Source organism: Ascaphus truei, chromosome 7 (assembly GCF_040206685.1).
Source record: "Ascaphus truei isolate aAscTru1 chromosome 7, aAscTru1.hap1, whole genome shotgun sequence".
NCBI lineage: Eukaryota > Metazoa > Chordata > Amphibia > Anura > Ascaphidae > Ascaphus > Ascaphus truei.
Window position 1 is genome coordinate 48,060,546 of NC_134489.1, and position 14,751 is coordinate 48,075,296.

The 14,751-nt window shown below is 46.3% G+C and overlaps 1 long non-coding RNA gene across 1 annotated transcript in view; it reads left to right on the plus strand.

Moving 5' to 3' along the window:
- Window positions 1-14,751, plus strand: part of LOC142499235 (uncharacterized) — an 85,798-nt gene that overhangs the window by 49,651 nt on the left and 21,396 nt on the right. The gene's annotated exons all lie outside the window — the stretch shown is intronic.

Sequence of the window (14,751 nt, forward strand, 5' to 3'; positions counted from 1 at the left end):
GCTTCAATAATCAAAAAATAAATAGATGATACCGTTCTGTGGCTAACGAAATGCTTTTATTTGTGCGAGCTTTCGAGATACACTGATCTCTTCTTCCGGCGATGTTACAATGAATGAAGCAAGGATTACTTAAAAACAGTGTCTCTTGGAATGTTATCTGTGCTGGTCCTTCCCCCGATGTGGATGTGTTTTATGGCTAGAGGTGTCAAAGTGTTACTGAAAGCAAGTGAAGAAAGAGTGTGTATGTGTATCAGTGTGAATAAGAATGAATGGAGAGCCCACAGTATAAACAGTGAGTTTATATATATAAACATATATATATATATGTAGCCCCTCTTCCCGGGGCCAATCGCAGATTGTGCCCCCCTCTGTACTAGGGTCTGGCTACGTGTGTCTGGGTGGTGCATACCTGCTGGCAACAGGAGGGCCTGAGTCTCCCGCGATGGTATGGGGGATAACAGGACCATGTTACTGGGGTGGATGCCTCCGTCTTTACTTAGTGGTGCAACGCCTCCATCTCTGGTAAGCCCTAGCAGAGTAGGGTGAAATCCTTCCAGAGAGCCCCACTCAGGGGTGAGAGATTTCAGTCTCACACAGTCTCTTACTTAAGAAGTAGCAGCAGCCCTTTATTCACAGCACACAGCAGCGTAGCAGTGACAACAGCAACACAGTTGCCTTCAATGTACAGGGTCTTCTCTCTCACCAGACTGCACACCCTCAGGATGGTCTCTGGGGCTCTTTGTTCCCTGCCTCCACCCCAAGTCACAGGCACTCAGGGTGGGGCTAGCTCTTCCCTCACCCTCTAGGCAGGGTGAGAGGCTCACTAGGCCCTACTCCTCAGGAACCTAGCTAGCTCACACACTCTGACTGTCCAGTCAGACACTCCATCACTACTGCACACAGTACAGGAACACACTAAATAGGCTGTGCACTGCCCTTTATGACTTTGGCAGGCCCCTCCCCTGTGTCTCTTGCCTTAGACACAGAGTCAGGTGGCCCACCTCCACCACTCAGAACAGCGCTTGAAGTGGGGGAAACCCATGATAACTACTGGCAGCCTGCCCTTAACAGGGCTTATACCAGTAGGTGAAAAGACATATAGCCCCATTTCTTACCAGGGCTACATATATATATATATATATATATATATATATATATATATATATATATATATATATATATATATTTTTTTTTTATATATATATATATATATATATATATATATATATACACACACACAAAAGACTAACAAGATCCCTAAAATAGCCCTCAAATAAACCTACTTATCAATAAAACATGCAACAAAACAAGGGGAGTGATACAGTACGAGGAAGCAACAGGAGTTATTTCACACAGGATAATATGATGTAACAATTGTATTGTGTCTTATACCATTTTCACTTTTTTATGCATGAAGTGTGCCCCCTGCACTGCCAGTAACGTATTCACACTTGATGAGGGATTTGGAATAACGTATTGACTTTCATTTAGAGTAGGGAATTATTTTCAAAATAGGAGAAAACCTAAAAATCATACATTTGACAGATAAAAATATGATGCAAACTGTAAAGAATGGCATATTGGAACAGACAGACTGTACACATAGCATCATGAAAGTTTCCTTTGTTGCCTAACGTTTTGAAGATGCAGATTTCACAACCAGTCAAGTCTGTTTTTCCACCTATGTGGTAGTTGATGGGTGCTGAGAAATGTATTTCCAAACATCTACTCATGTATTCCAAATACCTGTTCCCTAGTAGTTTTGTCTCAGTAGCCAAATTTACAGTGACTACATCACACAGTAAAGAAATTAAAAACGGCGTTGAATAGATAAGGATCTAATTGGGTGGGAGATTTCAAAACAGGTAGAAAAGATAGGCCAAGTGGCTCTTATCTGCGGTAAAAAAAAAGTGTTTGTATACAATACTCCAGTAAAGACAATGAATAAGAACACAGGACGTGAAAAGGGTTTGATACTATCAGAAAGAAGGCGCTTATTAAGATTCGCGTCCAACAGCAGAGAAAAGATGGGACAATAATAATGGAGATTTAAAATAAATTGAACATACAAGCCACAAGATCCCCATTCACAATCTACACCATGAGCTTGAAATGTGAACGTGCTCCCCACCCTATTCCTCCCCACCCTATTCCTCTTTTAAAGCACTTGCTTGCCGCATTACTCCCACAATTATTACACGTGTGCTGGAATCGACAGCCAATTCCCCACATACACTGGCTCTCATTAAACTGCCAGCATACACCTTTCCTAAAACTCTCCTATTGGCCCAAGTACTTGTAACCGCCAACCCTGGATTGAAAGGGCGATGGGTTTTGTGATATCATTTAAGACACCCACAAATCTATCTCCTACGCGTCCCACCGTAACTGATTTGCACCACCATTTCTTGGAGAAACTCCCTGCTGTATTTTCACCATGGTGCCTCACTATTCAACTTATACGCCCACCATATGGTACTGTATCTACAGTGGCGAGAACAAATTTGTGAACACTTTAGGATTTTCACATATTTCAAACCTAAAATGTTATTAGATCTTAATCTAAGTCCTATTAATAGATAAAGATAACCTGATCAAACATGACACATAAACACTTTTACAACATTTATTTATTCACAAATTATTCAACATTTAATATCCATGTGTGAAAAAGTATGTGAACCTTTAGATTCAGTAACTGGTGGCACCCCCTTGAGCAGCAATAACTTAATTTCCTGTAACTGCTGGTCAGTCTCTCACATAGGTTTTGATGAATTTTAGCCCAGTCCTCCTTTCAGAACTGCTTCAACTCATGACCCACTTTTGGTTCAGCATCAGCTCACGGACAGATGCCCGACATTCTCTTCTGGAATCTTCTGATACAATGCAGAATTCATTGTTGTATCAATGATGGCAAGCCGTCCAGGTCCCGAAGCAGCAAAGCAGCTCCAAACCATCACACTCCCACCACCATGCGTGGCAGTTGAGATTAGGTTTTTCTGTTCCAAAGCAGTGTTTCATTTTCACCAAACATCGTTTATCAGCGAGGCCAAAAGTTCTACCTTTTACTCGTCTGCCCAGAGAACATTGTTCCAGAAGTTTTGTGGATCATCAACTGTATGTGCTCTTTGGCGATCGTCAGATGGGCAGCAGTGCCCTTTTTAGAGAGCAGTGGTTTCCTTCTGGCTATCCTTCCATGAACACCATTATTGTTATGTCTTGTTCTTATAGTTGAGTCATGAACACTCATTAGTCAAAGTGAGAGTAGCCTGCAGATCCTCTGATGTTACTCTGGGGTTCTTTGTGATTTTCTGGATGATTTACTGGTTGATTCTTGGAGAGATTTTGGTAAGACAACTGCTCCTGGGTAGCGTGACTGTGGTCTTGAACTTTCTCTATTTGTATACTATATGTCTGACACTAGATTGCTGGAGCCCCAAATCCTTAGAAATGGTTTTGTAACCCTTTCTAGACTGATGCGCATCAATAAGTGCTTTTCTGAGGTCCACATAGATTTCTTTTGATCGTGGCATGACGTGCTTCCACACACTTGTAAGGTGAAGACCAAACTCACAAAGTTTGTGATCTTTTATATAGGGTGGGGCCTCCCAAACTCACCCCTGAAGATCTACCTAATTCCAATTATTCCCTTTAATTTAGTGATAAAACCAGGGTTTTACTTACTTTTACACATACTCAGACTCTTAATTACTCATTGTTTGCCTAATTCTTACATCATTGTAAGGAGGGAGAAAGACCAACATTGGATCTATATCCAGTAGAATGAAAAAGACCTGCTGACTTGGGAAGTGGAGAGGAGTGAGCTTAAAACCTGGGAAGGAGGGGCCACTAACCTCTATGAAAAACGTGAATAAAAAATACAATTGCAGAATGACAAATGAGTTTATTGATATAACAGCTGCACACAGGAGAAAGCTTCTATATAAAAGCTCTCTGCAGGTATATGGCCTGCAAGACATATTTATACCCTAATACTAAAGCTTACACCCCCCTTTATGAGGTGGCTTGTGCGGTGATATTTAAACCCAAGAGATGTTATTAAGTCACCTAGAGAGAGTGTGTACAGAGAAAAGAGAAGAGGTCCCAGGACAGATCCCTGGGGTACCCCCACAGAGAGATCGATAGAGGAGGAGGTGTTAGCAGAAGAGACGCTGAAAGTACTATGGGAGAGGTAAGAGGAGATCCAGGATAGAGCTTTGTTCCGAATACCAATACTTGTCAATAATAATTACAATTTATTTTACTGCTGTGTCTTGTTCAATCAACTGAACCCGGTATTCAAAGGTGTTGATAACCCTGGTCTCCCGTGACAGGCTTATTTAACTGGTGGCAGAGGTGGGATCGATTGAACCTATATTATAAAATCCTGCGGGGGTCCTATAACATAGCGGGAAACTCATATATTGCGAGCTCCAAAGACAAGCGGTAGCATACACACAGTTCACCGTGCACCGGAAGCTCATGTTCTCTTTGCCCCTTAGCTTAGCGCCCTCAGGCGAACATGGACAAGCGATCAGGTTGGTACCGGTCATGGGACCAAACCAAGATTGCTGCCCATTGTGAAAGCCAAAGATTGCCGACAGACGGTTAGTCAAATGCTTTACTGGAGGAGGACTTGGAAGCTCACAAAGCCCGTATGGCTTCACCAGAAGGGGACATGTTCTCAGCTGCAGTTGCAGTGATCACACTTCAGCCAGGGGCACATGAGGTTAATCCAGCCCCGGTGGTGGAAGAAGAACATGGGGAGGGAGCAGGTACCAGCAGTGACTTTGTTGGGGAACCGGTTTGGGGGAATGCGGCTATGATAGCCCCAGTGGCTACTGGATTTGCCACTCCTGGAATCGCCCCACTTCTTGCCTCATGGGGAGAGGGGGCTACCATGGACCAATGGATCCGGCTGCTTGCAGCAGCCCAAGGAACAGCCGCCCCCCACTCCCACCTTGTCGACAGGGAGCAAGAAATCCCAGAGTGGACTATCACAGCTTTGGGAAGTTCGTGGATGACACAGATAAGATTGACAGGTTTCTCAGGAACTTTGAAGGCCAATGTCACCGATACAAGGTACCAGAGCGGGACTGGGTTTTACGGCTCTACCCTTTACTGTCCAGTGCGGCCAAGGAGACTCTCCAGGCCATCGCGCACGAGGATGGCAATGACTATGGACATGTGAATGCCCTCCTGCTCACCCAGTATTCTCTCACCCCAAAAGCGAACCGGTGCATGTTCCGGTCCAAGGAAAAATGGCCCGAGAGTCCTACACGCTGTTTGCCTCCTGCATGGCTTTTCATGTGGGACAGTCAGTGGTTGGAGGGGTATGCTGCTACTAAGTACTAATTGCCCCGCAGATGTGCGGGAATGGATCTTTGACCGCAAGCCAAAGACTTATACAGATGCTGAAAAACTGGCCGATGAGTTTGTCACTAGTCATGTAGTGTTGCGAAAGAAAGGGGCTGCCCATGACACAGCAACTTCAGCCAAGGGAACCAAAAGCACCCCTCAGTGGAAGAGTAAACCTGCAGCAGATGGAAGTGCACCCAAAACTGCAGAGTTCCGACATGAAAGTAGATGCTACCAGTGCAAAAAGACTGGGCACATCAAACCAGACTGTCCAGACCATCCGAGGTCCGGTGCACCCCAACCGAGGCAACGCTCTCCAGCTGCGAGGCCTGTCACCCATGTGCGACTGGCACACACACAGGAGCCAAGAACAGCCATCGAACCAGCCAGAGAGGGACTTCCACGGATAAATCTGCACTTTTCACCCAGGAACCAGCAGCGGAGACAGCAGGACATCAGATTGCACCAGTCGGGATGTAGTCCAACGATGTCCGGCAGAAACATCTGCGACCAATGACCATCGGAGATCGCCAAGCAGCCGGCTTGCTCGACTCTGGTGCCACGGACCGACCTGATATGGTCCGGTCAGAGACCATGCCAGACGGTGGACCGCGGTCCATCCAGGTTGCCCAGGTCTTTCTTGATTGGGGTGCTGGACGTGGCATGAGGGAGGTGGGGGTATTGCCCGGGTTAGATACTGTTGTTCTACTTGGCAATGACCTGGGGCATGTAACATGCGTTTTCATGGCAGAGCTGGCTCCTGTTGTAGCAAATACCAGGAGTCAGTCATCAGGAGTTGCACCTGAAGGATCCACCATCCCTCTGCATTTGGGACCAACAGTTCCCGGGGTCTCTGAGGAGACCAGGCACGTAAGCCAGACAGAGTCGTGACAGTGTGCTGACTTAACTTCTCCTTTACCTGTTTCCTTTACCCGTGACTCAGAGACTAAGGATGGGTGGGCAGAATAAGGGACACAGTTTAGGGATGCGGTGAGGTCTGATCCCAGCTTGGAGCTCATGAGCCTCCGGGCGTCCGAGTCTAACTCAGGCAGTGGTTCATAACGTTTCTCATGGCACCGCGGGCACTTATAAAGAGAGCTGATGGCTATGGGTCTAGAGAGGGTCTGAACCGGTAGGGAACAGTTAGTGGTACCTAGGGAGTATAGGCAACAGTTGTTGCAGGTAGCCCACTCCATACTACAAGCGGGGCATCAGGGGTTCACTCAGACGAGAGCCCGGCTGTTGCAGCGTTACTACTAGCCGGGGGCATCAGGGTCTATGGCAGATTTCTGCCGCTCCTGTGATGCCTGCCAGCAAGTGGGTAAGGCGGGTGATCGTGTGAGGGTACCCCTGAACCCCGTACCAGTAATTGGGGAACCTTTCCAGAGGGTAGCTATGGACATTTATCTTATAGATTTCCATACCATATATATATTCCCCATTTATTGCTATCCCTAAGGGAGAAGCGCAGGGATTCACTTTCTGTTTCTCACATTTGTATGGCCAATCTCTTCGCCAGCTGCATGCTCCTTACATGGAGAAGCGCGGCAATTATATATTTGTTTTACATAGTGGGACCCTTCATGATCCCCAGTTGGTCTGGCAAGTGTTACATACTCACGGTGTTGAACTTTGCCACCAGGTACCCCCTGATGCTGTAGCCCTTGCCACCATTGATGTTAGGGCAGTAGCAAAGGCATTGCTAGTTATTTTCACTAGAGTAGGTTTCCCTAGTGAGATTCTAACCGATCAAGGGTCACAATTCATGAGGGAATTGCTACAGTGTTTCTGGGACGCGTGCAGGGTGAAGCACCAGACCACGACTCCTTACCACCCCCAGACCAATGGTTTATGTGAGAGGTTCAATGGTAGTCTGAAGCAGATGCTGCGAGCTTTTATAGAAGCTGAAGGGAAGGACTGGGAGATTCACCTACAGCATTTGCTGTTTGCATACCAAGAGGTACCGCAAGAATCTACCGGGGTCTCTCCCTTTGAGTTGCTATATGGTCGCAGGGTACAGGGACCTCTTGACTTATTCCGTGAGGAATGGGAAGGAGAGACTATTAATACTGATGATTCTGTGCTTCAGTATGTGGTAGATCTCAGAGACCGGCTGGAAATACTTATGGGGTTGGCACAGGCTAATATAAGGGAGGCTGAGACCAAGCAGAAAGCAGCCGGCCAGGGACAGGAGAGAGACAAAGAAAGACTTTTTGACAGTGAACCTTACAGTTTGATTCTTTATTCGTATTACTTGTATACTCCTGTGTACTCTGGACTTTGCCCGTTTGAGCTTTCAATTTGCATTGATTTTTACTGTGTGATTACTGATTGCTGCTCTGGTGGTTGGGGTGTCAGGGTGCAGGGAAGTGCTTTGTGGTCCTTACAGACCTGAGGGAACGGGCCTGAGGAAGGGGTCTCTCCCCGAAACTTTGCCCCCCTGATTACCCTCCCCCCCTTAATTTTGTTTTCACCGCCTTCTCATTGTCTATTGTCTATCCCATTCCCTCTCCCTGTGTTTTTTCACCCCCTCCACCTTGCCTATAGGGTTCTTTGTTTACCCGCTTGTGACACATCATTCCAAGTTTTGTTATATTATCTTGTGCTTACATTAAATCATCTACTTTTTTGGCATTACCCAGTTTTGTCCCTTTTTCTAGAAGTCAGAGAGTGCTGAAACTTTAGTTAGTTTTGACAAGCAGAAAGCTTGATATGACCAGAATGCCCGAGGCAGATCATTCATCCCAGGACAGCAAGTACTTGTTCTAAAGCCCACTCGGCAGAACAAATTAATGGCTGCCTGGCTGGACCGTACACGGTTCTCAGAAAGATGAATGAGTGCCACTATGCTGTACAGTTAGATGGAGAGACAGGAAGAAATAGGACCAATCACATCAATATGCTTAAGGAGTATTTTGCACCGAGTGTGGCATCCGTGCTGGCTATTTGCAGCCCATCGATGGGGGACCCAGCGAGCAATGCTCTGCCTGACCTCCTAGGGGAATCTAGGCAGAGGGCCACCGTAGTGCAGGTTGAAATAGGGTCCCAGCTCAGCGCACAGCAGAAGGTACAGGTGAGAGCTATGCTAGAGCAGTATAGGGTTCTGTTCACGGACAAGCCGGACAGAACACATATCACTGATCACCCAGTGCTCACCAGTGAGCTGATACCTCTGCATAAGCATGCCTATCGGGTATCAGCAGAGGTGAAGGGCTGTATAGAGAGGGAAGTAGAGGAGATGCTGGCCCTAGGGGTAATTGTACCGTCCCAGAGCCTTTGGGCTTGTCCGGTATTCCTAGTGCCTAAGAAGGACGGAACCATCCGGTTCTGTGTGGACTACCAGCAGCTCAATGCGGGAACTGTGTCAGATGCTTATCCCATGCCCCACATGGACGAGCTATTAGATGAGCTTGTGGAGCCAAAGTATCTGACCACCATGGATCTGGTGTAGACTGATAGGGAAGCCCCTGCTGCTGCCTCAACAAATGATGAGTGAACGGTGCTTTGGGTGTATAAATGGAGGGGCGTAGGGTAGAGATAGAACCCAATTGCAGCACTCAGGTTCACGCTCTGTATGATGAGTGAATGATTTAAAACATAACTTTATTAGTGTACCAATGAAATAAAATAATGGGTATTAAAAACAGACGACCTGAAGGTAATCTGACCTTCAATAATCGAACCGTATAGGTTCAGGGTCTATGATAGCTGTGTGTACCTTGATATTCAGGTTACACACTAAACACCATTCCTTGTAGGGATCTGATGTAAAAGGCAATTCTTACAGGGTGGCTCTAGGGTAAGTATTGGGGTGCAATTCACTAGTGGCAGAGTATAATGAACCGAATAGTAATGTATAATCGTAGTGGATAAACTATGATTGCATGAAATCTGAACAGTTCCAGCATACAATGAGTCTCAATAGAATGTTTCTAAGGTAAGTAGGATATTGAGTCTGGTTGACCTAGGGTAACCTCCTTCTGTGTGCGGTGGTAGGGAGGATATGACCTCTAATAACCTTATGACACTAATGAAAAAGCTATTTGCACAGTGTGCATAGTGACACAGAAAAACTCATTCTCCCATGTATCAGAGACTGTCTCGACCACGTGGTAGTGTAACACAATTATAAAATAGTGGTACTGGTTCATACAGTATAAAAACACCCAATAGTGATTGCTGCCTAAATAATGTTCTCAGCTCACTCCTACTGTGATTTGGATAGTATAATGTGTATTACATTGTGTCACTTTGCCTTTGTAGACCTGAGAGTTAACGCTGACAAATACCCAGATGTAGAGGTCTGTATAAACTGGGTCATGTACTAACACACCTTGTGATAGTACTGCTCAGGGGAATCGTGACACACTAGTAATCACATGTAGGTAGGCTGAGTGAAACAGACTGTGTGTTGGAAGTGAAGTATCCCCTTATAGCTGCTGTCAGGAGATCCCTGAATAACCGCAGTAGGAGGGGAACTAAACTAGATACTTTAGCCACATAAGAGCAACAGTTGCCTGTATCAAATTGCAACGAGGCTCAGAGTGTCCTTAGGGGCACTCTGAAAGCCTGTATTGATCGTGCAGGCAGGGAACCGCATCAACTCGCGGTTAGAGACTGTGGATGCGGAGGGAATCAGACCCCTGCGCGTGCACGTGTGAAGACCAAGCCGCCGACGCACGCGTTTCGCGAGAGCTTTCTCAAGGCGAAATATCACAAGGTGTGTTAGTACATGACCCAGTTTATACAGACCTCTACATCTGGGTATTTGTCAGCGTTAACTCTCAGGTCTACAAAGGCAAAGTGACACAATGTAATACACATTATACTATCCAAATCACAGTAGGAGTGAGCTGAGAACATTATTTAGGCAGCAATCACTATTGGGTGTTTTTATACTGTATGAACCAGTACCACTATTTTATAATTGTGTTACACTACCATGTGGTCGAGACAGTCTCTGATACATGGGAGAATGAGTTTTTCTGTGTCACTATGCACACTGTGCAAATAGCTTTTTCATTAGTGTCATAAGGTTATTAGAGGTCATATCCTCCCTACCACCGCACACAGAAGGAGGTTACCCTAGGTCAACCAGACTCAATATCCTACTTACCTTAGAAACATTCTATTGAGACTCATTGTATGCTGGAACTGTTCAGATTTCATGCAATCATAGTTTATCCACTACGATTATACATTACTATTCGGTTCATTATACTCTGCCACTAGTGAATTGCACCCCAATACTTACCCTAGAGCCACCCTGTAAGAATTGCCTTTTACATCAGATCCCTACAAGGAATGGTGTTTAGTGTGTAACCTGAATATCAAGGTACACACAGCTATCATAGACCCTGAACCTATACGGTTCGAGTATTGAAGGTCAGATTACCTTCAGGTCGTCTGTTTTTAATACCCATTATTTTATTTCATTGGTACACTAATAAAGTTATGTTTTAAATCATTCACTCATCATACAGAGCGTGAACCTGAGTGCTGCAATTGGGTTCTATCTCTACCCTACTCCCCACCATGGATCTGAGCAAATTATATTGGCAGATCAAGCTGACCCAGGGGGCTAGGGAGGTCAGCATTCATTACTCCAAGTGGCCTCTATGAATTTTTAGTGATGCCATTTGGGATGAAGAATTCCCCGGCTACCTTCCAACACCTGGTCAATAGGTTACTTGAAGGGATGCAGGGTTTTGCAAGGGCATACCTGGACGACATTGCAGTGTTTAGCGGGTCGTGGGACAGTCACCTAGTTCAGGTAGCAGCGGTGCTGAGCAGAATTAGGGAAGCAGGGCTCACATTGAAACCCACCAAGTGTTTAGGAGGTATGGCAGAGATCTTGTACCTAGGGCAACGGGTGGACAGAGGGCACCTGAAGCCTGAACCAGCTAAGGTTGAGGCTATAGTGCAGTGACCAGTCCCCAAGACTAAGAAGCAGGTTATGTTTTTTAGGCACTGCAGGGTATTATAGGGTGTTTGTCTCACAGTACAGCACCGTGGCTAAACCCTTGACAGACCTGACACAGAAGCAACTCCCAGTTGTGAAACAGCTTTTCAGGCACTCAAGACAGCGCTGGCCAGTGCACCCATCCTGAATTCCCCAGACTATTAAAAAAAAATTGGTGCAGACCGATGCCTTCGATTATGGTATCGGTACTGTACTCAGTCAAGTGGGGGAGGAGGGGGGAGAGCATCCTGTGGTATACCTGAGCAGAAAGCTGCTGCCCAGGTAGGAGGCTTATGCCATAATTGAAAAAGAATGTTTGCCCATTGTATGGGCTTTACGCAAGCTGCAGCCCTATCTGTATGGCTGGACCTTCACTGTGATCACTGATCACAACCCCTTGAGTGGGCTACAATGGGTGTCTGGGTAATATGGCAAGCTCCTTCGTTGGAGCCTTGCCCTGCAAGAATTTGACTTTTCATTCAGCACAAAAAAGGAATTGAACATGGAAATGCCGATGGACATTCCAGCCAGGACAGTCCCAGTGAGCCACGAACCTCAAGAAGTGTCAGGCCAGTTAAACCGCCGGATGAGGCGGTCGTTGTCACGGTAACTTGTGATAGGTTATAATATACACCAAATATCTGGGTTGAATTGAACACGACTTAGATATAATAAATATAGTTTATTCCTTAAAGAAGGAGAACACACAAGATGGTACACATAACAGACAAGGTATAGACACTTACTTAGGGGTTGGACAATGAAGCAATCAGGTACAGGATTGGCAATTCATTCAGCAATACAGGTTCCAATGAAGACATCACGAAAGAAATGAAAAAGACACCGTGTATAGGGCTTACACTGGTTTATATGGGATTCCAGCCCTATACGTTCACAGAGGGTGTCAGGCATTGGACATCAATTACCTCCAACCAATGACCCTTTGCCACCTCCCTTGAGAGGCAAATTCATACCTGCCCACAGGGGTGGACATTATTCTAATCAGGGGCTCATTTTCCTAGCCCCCCTCCCACAAGACCGGCGTCTGAAAGTCTGCTTGGGACAGGAAAACTTTTGACCCAAGGTGTGAAACACAACACTTATCCCAAGTACCCACGTCCTGCTTCCTTTTATGCTAGCATACACAAGCAGGGCGGGGGAGCCTTTGATAAGGGGGTTTATTGTAGACCACTTGTCTCCCCCCTGAGCATTAACATACCATATGGGCTCTAGCCTCTCCGGGCTTTTACCATGGACCCAAAATACATTACATTCTTTATCTACACATATTAAAATAATCCGTTCTGTGGGTCTGAGCGGGCTGAAATTTGCCAGGTCCTCATGCCGGAGGACCCTTGCCATAGTGGCCACATATCATCCTTCCATGACCCCCAGAACCGGAGATACAAAAAACACAGTTTAAAAGCACATTACAAAAGTGGCTTTTTTCTGCCATGCACGTCAATGGCAGAAACCTAAACTTTACCATTACCCTGACTCTGTTCTGTTGCCCCGAGAGGGTCGCTATTTGCCATGCAATCCTGCCAGAACTAGGACTAGGGGAAGAAAAAACAAGTGACTCAGCGGTCACAGCTCCTCCAAACAGCCAGACGCATTGAAAAAGTAAAAAACTTTATTGAATCAGAAAGTGAACATCAGCAAAAAGAGATACTCTGACGCGTTTCATCCAGAAGAGGACTTTATCAAAGAAAGTACGGAACTAGGACTACATGGTGACCGAATCTCAGCCCTCTAGGTTGAACAGAACCGGAGTTATAGGTTCCAGGTTTCTGCTCATTCTGACAGCCGTTTTTTCACGCGGTTTCCCTCCATTAAAATCAATAGGGCTGGTGCCTCCATAGGAAATGCATGGACCGGCGCCGCCATAGGATTCAATGGTAGGACCCTCCTGGCCGGCGCGACCCTTTCTCGTCGCCATTAATTGTCGGACCCTGTTGGGGTCAAGTGAGGGGGTTCCTAACATCTAGGGGCAAAAGGAATTTTATTTCTGGGTGTCCTAGAACAAAAGTTCCCACGCCAATTGTCCGTGAACTTGACCGAGGCCCTAGTTCCCCCGCCAATTGCATGATCAAAGCTCTTTTTTTGACAATGTTGCCGCTCTTGCGGTTTTGCGGTCTGGCAGGCTGCCAGCTCGTCTCCGGAGGTCGGCTTCCAGGAATCCCCATTGAAATACATTACTCCATGCACTTTCAATGGGGAACCGCCGCTCCTCCTCTCGAGCGCCACCTGCAGGTCCTCTACTGAAACAGGCCCAAATCGCCGGATTTGCCATTGGATTGCATGGAGCTGCAATGGCGACCTATGGAGAGCTGCAAAATGGAGCCTGCAAAGGCGGGAAAATGGAACAAAGGGCTATAAACACAGAATTAACATTAACCCTTTCCCTCCCGCATAGATCCCAGTGTATGTGTTGGTGCAGACACTGGAATGGGAACAATACATATTTACAGGGGGATACACAGTTGGTGCTGAAGCAGGGGCATAACTACCGTACTGGACATCATTCCAGTTAACCCCTCACCTCCCAGGTGAGAGCAGGGGGTGGCCAAATGGGGTGTAACCCCTTTAATAACGGGCCAAACCTCCTCTCCCATGACAGTCGTAACAGAGCCTTCATCTTAAGGGGGTAGGTGTGATGGTGAAGGGGTACCAAGGCTCACTAATAAAGGTTAAGCCCACTGGGTTATCCCTGATCTGTGTGATGAGGTCCTATATTGTCACCAATTTGCCAGTATTGTAAATCTGGGTGGGTACCTTTTCTCATTCTGCCACGGGGCATGCGCCAACCTGGCACCTCTGCCCCATAGCATACTTAGCCCACCCGGTGTCCAGGCTCCACAGTCTAGGTTTGTGCAAATGGTGGCCAGATAGCCCTGTGTTAGCCCAGGACAGAGTTACTCAAGTATAACTGCAGTACTCCTCCTGTTCTAACACCTTGGCATCGCTGAGGCTTTTAAGTCCGGACTCCACACAGATCCATAGGCACCAAGCTTGGTAGCCATCTGGTCCCTCGGAATCCAAGGCTTGGAAATCCCACAGTTCATTTACAGGTTATCAGTATATACATATAAAATGTACTGTGTCCTGTACCTTGTGTGAATAAAATGTGTAAGTCACTGTTCTGGTGTCAGGGATGGAGTAAGGTGATATACTGTCTACACTTACTAGCCTCATCCTTGCCACACTCTAGAAATGACTTTGAACTTTTTACACACAAAAACCACTCACAGCTTTATCATATAGCTGGAGCATCCCCTGAACTCCCTCGTGCCCCGTTTACCTTGTTTGGATTATTCTGCAGCAGGAATCCTGGCGGTGAGTCGCAAGAACGTTTTCAGGGTAGGAGTTTGACCGGAGCAATGTGCTTGGCTGTATCCGAGAATCTCACTTGATTCCCGGATTCAACGTTT